At 37.2% G+C, this 10,059-nt stretch overlaps 1 pseudogene; it reads right to left on the minus strand.

Annotated features, from left to right (window-relative positions):
* Nucleotides 1-478: 478 nt before the first annotated feature.
* LOC116626620 lies at nt 479-1,700 on the minus strand (annotated as a pseudogene).
* Nucleotides 1,701-10,059: the final 8,359 nt, after the last annotated feature.

The raw sequence follows: 10,059 nt of genomic DNA on the forward strand, positions 1-10,059 counted from the left end.
GTTCAACCTGTAATATCCACGGGGTACCTATTTCTGCTACAGCCTTGTAAGTGCTCCAGACTTAAAGTTTCCACAATAACTATACCTGTGTCTGGAACCAGTTATTCCTTTTATTCCCCACCAGGACAAACCAGTATGTAGGCAGTTTTCTCTGCTTAGACATGGAAGCAGTTTTAACATGGTCTTTGTGAAGCCACAATGTACCAAATGTACTATGCCAAACATTTATAACTAGTATAAAAGTTCCACATCCCCATATTGGCCATGCCAAGATGAAAACAGGTAACTCCCTAAACATTAACTGACTCTACTCCCCTATATTAAACATAAAAACCACATGGGAAGAACAGGAATTCAAATAGAAGTAACATAAATCTGTCATAAACCATAAACAAAAAACTATTTGTGGGACAGCATGAATGACAAATGGTCTACTGTGTAAATTTTAGAGTGAGGAAGACAAAAGTTGGAAGGCCAGCTAATTTTCCCCTCCTTCTCCTGCTTCAGTTCAACTCCGTCTCCTTGGGTATCTGAAGTCCACAATGTCAAGTTGTCTCAAGTAATTGCATTGTTAGTGTGCTGTCTTTTTTTTTCTTTTCTTTTTTTTTAAGATTTTTATTTATTTATTAGAGAGAGACAGAGAGAGCACACGTAGGGGGAGGGGCAGAGGGAGAGGGGCAAGCAGACTCCCTGCTGAGTAGGGAGCCTGATACGGGGCTGGAGCCCAGGACCCCAAGATCATGACCTGAACCAAAGTCAGATGCTTAACCGACGAGCCACCCAGGCACCACAAAAGTGCTGTCTTGGTATGACTCTTCACTTAATGTATCAAGTTCAGCAATGGTTTTATCAAAAGCTGTCTTTGCAAGAGAGCAGGCTTTCTCCAGGGAGTTCAGAATCTTAAAATAGAACATGGAGAAGTTAAGGGCCAGACCCAACCTGATAGGATGTGTTGGTTGCATTTCCTTTTTGCTGATTTCAAAACTTCTTGATATGCCTGTTTTGACTGATCCACAATCTCCTTATCATCACCAGCAGAAACCTCGGCCAAGTAACAGTAGTCGTCTCCTTTCATTTTCAAATAAAAGACTTTGCTCATCTGTGAAGCCCTGGGGATCAAAAACTCCCAAAAGAGGGGCGCCTGGGTGGCTCAGATGGTTGGGCGTCTGCCTTCGGCTCAGGTCATGATCCCAGGGTCCTGGGATCGAGCCCCACATCAGGCTCCCTGCTCAGTAGGGAATCTGCTTCTCCCTCTCCCTCTGCCTGCTTCTTCCCCTGCTTGTACACTCTCTCTCTGTCAAAAATAAATAAAATCTTTAAAAAAAAGAAAAAAAAAAAAACTCCCAAAAGAGACCGTACATCATTGCAGACATCTTTTAGCTTGGTCTCAGTTTTCTCTCTGTATTCTCAAACCATCTGCTGTTTTTCTCAGCACCTTCCATCTTTTGCTCAATACTTGAGATGACCCTCCAAGGTGACCTATGGGCTCCTACAACATTTTTATAAGCAATTGAGAGAAGGTTCCACTCCGCATTGAATAATTCAGCTTTTTGCTCAGTTACAGACTTCAGGCAGGCTGCCATGTAAACATATCGCTCAGCCTGCTCAGCCAGTTTGGCCCTCTGCACCAGCTCATTTCTATCCAGGACTGGATGTTCTATTCTAGAGTAGGTGGTGGTGGACAGATGGGGGCTCGGCATTCTCTGAGCAGCAGTGATGAGGCTGAGACTCTCAGGAGTTTATACTTTAAAAAAATAGACTTTATTTTTTAAAAGCAGTTTTAGGTTCACAGCAAAATTAAGCAGTAAGTACAGAGTTTTCACATGCCCCCTTCCCCCACACATTCACAGCTTCCCCCACACTCAACATACCACACCAGAATAATGTGTTTGCTATAATTGGTGAATCTACATTGATATATCATTATCACCCAAAGTCCATAGTTTACACTAGAGTTCACTCTTGAGTTGTACATTTTCAGATTTTAACATATGTACAATGACATGTATTTACCACTGTAGTATCATAAAGAATAGTTTCACTGCCCTAAAAATCCCCTGTGCTCTGCCTTTTCTACCCTCCACTCCCCAGCCTCTGGCAAACACTGATCTTTGTAATCTCCATATTTTTGCCTTTTCAGAATGTCATATATTTGGAATCATACAGTATGTATTGTTTTTCTTGTTTAGTTTTAAGAATTTTTCATATATTTGCGTATCAATTCATTATCAGACATATTGTTTACAAATATTTTCTACCATTCTGTGCTTGTCTTTTCATTCTCCTAACAGTGTCTCTCACAGAGCAGAAGTTTTTAATTTTAATGAATTCTAGTTCATCATTTATTTCTCTCATGGATCTGGCCTTTGGGGTTGTATCTAAAAAGTCATCAGCAAACCCAAAGTCATCTAGATTTTCTCCTAGGTTATCTTCTAGGAGTTTTATAGTTTTGCATTTTGCATGTAAACCTATCATCCATTTTGAGTTAATATTTGCGAAAAGTGTAGGGTCTGTGTATCAATTCATTTTTTTGCATGTGGTTGTCCAGTTGTTCCAGGACCATGTGTTAAAAAGAGAATTTTTCCTGCATTTTGTTTTGTGCATTTACTCCTTTGTCAAAGATCAGTTGACTATATTTGTGAGGGTCTATTTCTGGGCTCTCTATTCTGTTCCACTGGTTTGTTTGCCTATTTTTCACCAATCATACTGTACTGATTACTGTAACTTTATAGTAAGTCTTGAATTTGGACAGTGTCAGTCCTCTGACTTTGTTCTTCTCCTTCAATATTGTGTTGGTTATTTGGTGTCATAAATCAGATAGTCACAAAATAATTTGCTGGGATTTTTATTAGAATTGCATTTAGTCTATTTATCGATTTAGGAAGAATTGACATTGTGACAATATTGAGTCTTCCTATCCATGAATATGGAATATCTATCCAATTTTTAGTTCTTTGATTTATTTCATCACAGCTTTGTAGTATTCCTTATATATATTTTATATATATTTTTTAGATTTATACCTAAGTCTTTCATTTTGGGGGCTGCTAATATTGTGTTTTTTAATTTCAAATTCCACTTGCTCATGGCTAGTATATAGGAGAGTGAATGACTTTTGTATGTTAACTTGGTATCTTGTCATTAGTTCCAGGAGTTTTTTTGTTGATTCTTTGGGATTTTCCATACTGACAGTCATGTCATCTGTGAAAAAAGACAGTTTTATCTCTTTCTTCTTAATCTGTATGCCTTTTTTTTCTTTTCTTCTCTAATTACATTGGCTAGGACTTCCATTACTTCCAGTACTGCTGAAAAGCAGGGCTGAGAGGGGACATCCTTGCCTGATTCTTAGTCTTAGTGGGAAAGCTTCTAATTTTTCACCATTATGCATGATGTTAGCAGCAGGTTTTTTTTTTTTTTTTGCAGATGTTCTTTATCAAATTGAGGAAGTTCCCCTCTATTCCAAGTTTGCTAAGAGGTTTTGTTTTGTTTTGTTTTTTTGCATCTACAAGCATGTGAGATATGAGCATGTGATTTTTCTTCTTTAGCCTGTTAAGGTATGTATTACATGAATTTTTGAATGTTGAACCAATCTTACATGTCTAGAATAAATCCCATTTGGTCATGGTATATAGTTCTTTTTATACATTATTGGAGGATTTTTGCATCTATCTGCATGGGAAATAATGGTCTGTACTTTTTTCTATTATTTTTTAATTTAAATTCAATTTATTAACATATAATGTATTATAAGTTTCAGAGGTAGAGGTCTGTGATTCATCAGTCTCATATAACACCCAGTGCTCATTACATCACGTGCCTTCCTTACTGCCCATCACCCAGCCCCCTCCCCTCCAGCAACCCTCAGTTTGTTTCATATGATTAAGAGTCTCTTATGGTTTGTCTCCCCCTTTGGTTTCATCTTGTTTTATTTTTCCCTCCCTTCCCCTATGATACCCTGTTTTGTTTCTTAAATTCCACACATCAGTGAGATCATATGATAATTGTCTTTCTCTGATTGACTTATATCACTTAGCATAATACCCTCTAGTTCTATCCATTCGTTGCAAATGGCAAGATTTCATTTTTTTAATGATTGAGTAGTATTCCACTGTGTGTGTGTGTGTGTGTGTGTGTGTGTGTGAGACGTGTTCTTTATCCATTCATCTGTCGATGGACATCTTGGCTCTTTACATAGTTTGGCTATTGTGGACATTGCTGCTATAAACATTGGGGTGCAGGTGCCCTTTCGGATCACTACATTTGTATCTTTGGGTAAATACCTAGTAGTGCAATTGCTAGGTCGCAGGGTAGCTCTATTTTCAACCTTTTGAAGAACCTCCATACTGTTTTCCAGAGTGGCTGCACCAGTCGGCATTCCCAGTAACAATGTAAGAGAGTTCCCCTTTCTCCATATCCTTGCCAACATCTTCATTTCCTGAATTGTTAATTTTAGCCGTTATGACTGGTGTGAGGTATTATCTCATTGTGATTTTGATTTGTATTTCCCTGATGATGAGTGATGTTGAGCATTTTTTCATATGTTGGTTGGCCATTTGTATGTCTTCTTTGGAGAAATGTCTGTTCATGTCTTCTGCCCATTTCTTGATTAGATTATTTATTCTTTGCGTGTTGAGTTTGATAAGTTCTTTATAGATTTTGGATACTAGCCCTTTATCTGATAAGACATTTGCAAATATCTTCTCCCATTCTGTAGATCGTCTTTTGGTTTTGTCAACTGTTTCCTTTGTTGTGCAAAAGCTTTTTGTCTTCATGAAGTCCCAATAGTTCATTGTGGCCTTTGTTTCTGTTGCCTTTGGAGACGTGTCTGGCAAGAAGTTGCTACAGCCGAGGTCTTAGAGGCTGCTGCCTGTGTTCTCCTCTAGGATTTTGATGGATTCCTGTCTCACATTTAGGTCTTTCATCGATTCTGAGTTTATCTTTGTGTGTGGTGTAAGGAAATGGTCCAGTTTCATTCTTCTGCATGTGGCTGTCTAATTTTACCAGCACCATTTGTTGAAGAGACTTTTTTCCATTAGATATTCTTTCCTGCTTTGTTGAAGATTAGTTGACCATAGCGTTGAGGGTCCATTTCTGAGTTCTCTATTCTGTTCCATTGATCTATGTGTCTGTTTTTGTGCCAGTACCATACTGTCTTGATGATGACAGCCTTGTAATAGAGCTGGAAGTCCGGAATTGTGATGCCGCCAGCTTTGGTTTTCTTTTTCAGCATTCCTCTGGCTATCTGGGATCTTTTCTGATTCCATACAAATTTTAGGATTATTTGTTCCAGTCTGTGAAAAAGTTGATGGTATTTTGATAGGCATTGCTTTGAATGTATAGATTGCTGTAGGTAGCATAGACATTTTAACAATATTTGTCCTTCCAATCCATGAGCATGGGACGTTTTTACATTTCTTTGTGTCTTCCTCAATTTCTTCCATGAGTGTTCTATAGTTTTCTTAGTACAAATCCTTTGCCTCTTTGGTTAGGTTTATTCCTAGGTATCTTGTGGGTTTTGGTGCAATTGTAAATGGGATCAACACCTTAATTTCTCTTTTTTCTGTCTCATTGTTAGTGTATAGAAATGCAACTGATTTCTGTGCATTGATTTTATATCCTGTCATTTTGCTGAATTCCTATATGAGTTCTAGCAATTTTGGGGTGGAGTATTTTGGGTTTTCCACATAGAGTATCATGTCATCTGTGAAAAGTGAGAGTTTGACTTCTTTGCCAATTCGGATGCCTTTTATTTCTTTTTGTTGTCTGATTGCTGAGGCTAGGACTTCTAGTATTGTGTTGAACAACAGTGGTGATAGTGGATATCCCTGCCGTGTTCCCAACTTAAGGGGACAAGCTCTCAGTTTTTCCCCATTGAGAATGATATTCACTGTGGGCTTTTTGTAGATAGCTTTTATGATATTGAGGTATATTCCCTCTATCCCTACACTGTGAAGAGTTTTAATCAAGAAAGAATGCTGTACTTTGTCAAATGCTTTTTCTGCATCTATTGAGAGGATCACGTGGTTCTTGTCCTTTCTTTTATTAATGTAGTATATCACATTGATTGATTTGTGGATGTTGAACCACCCTTGCAACCCAGGAATAAATCCTACTTGGTCGTGGTGAATAATCCTTTTAATGTACTGTTGGATCCTATTGACTAGTATCTTGGTGAGAATTTTTGCATTCATGTTCGTCAGGGATATTGGTATGTAATTCTCCTTTTTGGTGGGGTCTTTCTCTAGTTTTGGGATCAAGGTAATGCTGGCTTCATAGAAAGAGTTTGGAAGTTGTCCTTCCATTTCTGTTTTTTTTTAAACAGCTTCAGAAGAATAGGTATTAATTCCTCTTTAAATGTTTGGTAGAATCTCCTGGAAAGCCATCTGGCCCTGGACTCTTGTTTGTTGGGAGATTTTTGATTAAGGCTTCAATTTCCTTGATGGTTATGGGTTTGTTCAGGTTTTCTGTTTCTTCCTATTTCAGTTTTGGTAATTTATACATCTCTAGGAATTCATCCATTTCTTCCAGATTGCCTAATTTGTTGGCATATAGTTGCTCATAATATGCTCTTGTAATTGTTTGTATTTCTTCAGTGTTGGTTGTGATCTCTCCTCTTTCGTTCATGATATTTATTTATTTATTTATTTATTTATTTATTTATTTATTTGACAGAGAGAGACACAGTGAGAGAGGGAACACAAGCAGGGGGAGTGGGAGAGGGAGAAGTAGGCTTCCCGTGGAGCAGGGAGCCCGATGCGGGGCTCGATCCCAGGACCCTGGGACCATGACCTGAGCTGAAGGTAGACGCTTAACGACTGAGCCACCCAGGCGCCCCTCGTTCATGATTTTATTTATTTGGGTCCTTTCTCTCTTTTTTTTGTTAAGTCTGGCCAGGGGTTTAACAATCTTATTAATTCTATTGGTCTGTATTTTTAATTTTCTTATAATATTTTCATCTGGTTTTGGTATGAAGGTAATGCTAGTGTAGGGCTCTTTCACTTTGTTTTGGTTGAAAAGTGTTATTTTCTTCTTATGCCTGGAAGTATTCCACTTCAACTTCTGCAGAAAGGAGAGATGCATGGTGGAGATGGGAATAAACTGGGCTTTGAAGTAGCAAAAGGGAAGAAGGCAGTAGATAGTAGTGGCCAAGAATGCAGGCTGAGCATTCAAATGTGACCCAGATACAAGTCGTGGCTCTACAACTGACCAGCTAGCTGACCATGAGTAAATTATTAAAATACTCAAAGCCTCAGTCCTCTCGTCTGTGAAATGAAGACAGTAATATTACCTCTCTCATAAAGTTTTCAAGAGGATTATTGAGATAAAAAGGGTAAAATACATAGAATGAGTGCCCAGCCTTCAGTAAGCATTTGATAAATGTTAGATATTACTTTTTAAAAAAGGCAAATGGGGGGCACCTGGGTGACTCCGTCGATTAAGCAACCAACTCTTGATTTTGGCTCAAGTCATGATCTCAGGATTGTGAGATTGAGTCCTGTGTCAGGCTCCATGCTAGAGCCTGCTTATGATTCTCTCTCTACCTCTGCTCCTCTTCCCAGCTCACTTGCTTACTCTCTCTCTGTCTTTCTCAAATAAATAAATAATCTTCCTTAAAAAAATTGAGCAAAAAATAAATAATTCAATAAAAATAAAAAAGGCAAAGGACAATGGTAAATTTTTTAGATGGATAAAGAACATTGAGATAATGACCAGAAAAGCAAGGGTTTAAAGCAGAATGTGCCATGAAAAGATTTAATTAAGCAAAAGGAATATGTGGTTTAATTAAGCAAAAGGAATTAGTAACTGATAAGATTTTACAGAGGTATAGGAGATAAGTTAGAAATTAACTTTCATTTGTCTCCTACATAGAGGGACTGAAACTCTAGGTTTCAGCCTTCAGCAAGTCTTCTTGATTCTCCGTCTTATACCACAACAATTGGGTGTTTCTCTTATGTGCTCTTATAATAATCTGCACTTCCTATATTATATTGAAACTTGTCAAAATACCCTGCTAGGCTCTTGACTCCTCAGGATCGGAATTCATGAATGTCTTATTTGTGCCAGTGTCTGTAACATAATACGTAATGCAATGCCAGTGTCTAGAACTCAGTAAATCCTGATCAACTAAATGAGTAAGTAAATGAGAATATAGTACAGAAGTAGAAGCCAGAAGGCTTTGAATGGATAGTGCAACTTATGGTACATATATGGTATATGGTATACCATGTTTGGACAATATAGATAGAGCTGGAGGTTACTCTGGAAATATTCTCAAAGTTCATAGTGTTTGGGGTTGGGACTAGCATGGTGGGGATGGAGGCAGCAGTGGATGTTTTGTTTACACTCCAGTAAAATTTTGAAAATAGTGTCTAAATCTGGGGAGATAGAGTGATGATGGTCTTCTCTTTGGCAAACCTACTTTTAATTAAATGGAATTTTCTTTGTCATGGCTTTACTTTGTTATAGTAGTCCAACTTTTAAAACAAAGAGTGACTAAATGGGACAATTTTTCAAAAAATATGTGATGGCTAGTTCCATATGAATTGGTGATTTCCAACCTTGCTATTACAAAGGCAAATGTATAGCTAGCGTGGGAGAGTTATAATTTTGAAAAAATTTCTTGGAACCACCACATTCCATTATTCTCTTGTCTGTTTATAGTCTTATTTTATATTTGAGTGAGTCAAACTACCTGATTGTTTTAGACACTCCTTAGTGAGATATGTGCTAAGCTGTACACTGTTCTGACATGTGTACATAATTTCTTCCTTCTTGAGCCTCTCTGCCTTCTAGGTCTTTTCTTTTTTTCTCTACTTATTCCTACAATGTTTCCTTCTCTTTTTAATGTGCTGCATCCTGTTATCTCTTCCACCTAAATTTAACTCACATTAGTTTTTACAAAGAAAAAAAAAAACCCTATTGCCCATTTAAAATATCCATTTTTTCTCTTTTCTCTGTGTTAATGCCTAATCCAATTCTATCACATTTAGCTAAGGTGTTAGGATGTTGCTTACTTAGCCTATGTTATTCCGTTTCAGCTATAAACCCCAAGTAGGTAGTTATTTTTTTTAGTCTATTTTTACATGGTCCAACCTTTTTTTTCTTTAAAAATTGATTATTGATTAGCTTTTCTAATGTGGTATATAACTAATACCATTCCAATTCCATTCTGCATTTCTTCTCTAAATAAATGTTTAAATTATAACCCCAGCTTCTAATTCAGTATTGAGAAAGCTAGAAAATTTTGCATGTGTGTGTGAAGGGGTAATGCCCATATATAAGGCAATGATATGTAGTATATCTGTTGCTCATTTAAAACTTTGGCATTGCCTACATTACCTACATGTCCTGTATATCTGTATAAGATCACTTTGAGCCTGTGTGTAATATTTACCATTGATACTGCCAGTCCTGAATTGAATTCTTTCCAGAAATGTTAAGGTTTGAGTTTATTGTTTCAAGTTAATGAGTATGCCTTTAACTCAAGGCAAAGACAAGAGTTGAAACCAGATTATGTGGCCTTAAACCACACAAAAATTTCCCTTGTGAAATTTTTTGCTGTTTGAGTTTAGTTTGTATAAAATAATCAAAACACTCTGTAGGAATTATAAGCTTCTAAAATGTTTTATCCCCACAGAGCAGTTTAGATCATGTGTGGCAGTCCGGAACTTGGAAAGTGGTTGACTTAATTTATTGTAAGCATTAGAAATCAAAATTAGCATTAAAAATCAACCCCTTGTGACTTTTCCTCTCTGAGTTGAGCTGACGTAAAACCATCGAGTAAACTATAGGATTCATCAGCCTTTGGTGAACTTTTAATTTGGTTGTATAATGGTATAAAATGGTTACAAAAGATTTGGAATCAAACCTGAATCACTTCTGCTTAGCTCCGAAAGTCATTAAAACATAGAGACCTGTAGATTTTTATTGATAAACATTTTGATTACAATTTTATTTTGGAGGACAATTCTTAATTTCCATGTTTGTGTACTTGTTGGGTTCCAAGATCTCCTCAGTCTTCTTTTTTTCAGAGTTATTCAGGAGTAAACATAGGTTTTA

Source organism: Phoca vitulina, unplaced genomic scaffold (assembly GCF_004348235.1).
Source record: "Phoca vitulina isolate PV1807 unplaced genomic scaffold, GSC_HSeal_1.0 scaffold2, whole genome shotgun sequence".
Taxonomy (NCBI): Eukaryota; Metazoa; Chordata; class Mammalia; order Carnivora; family Phocidae; genus Phoca; species Phoca vitulina.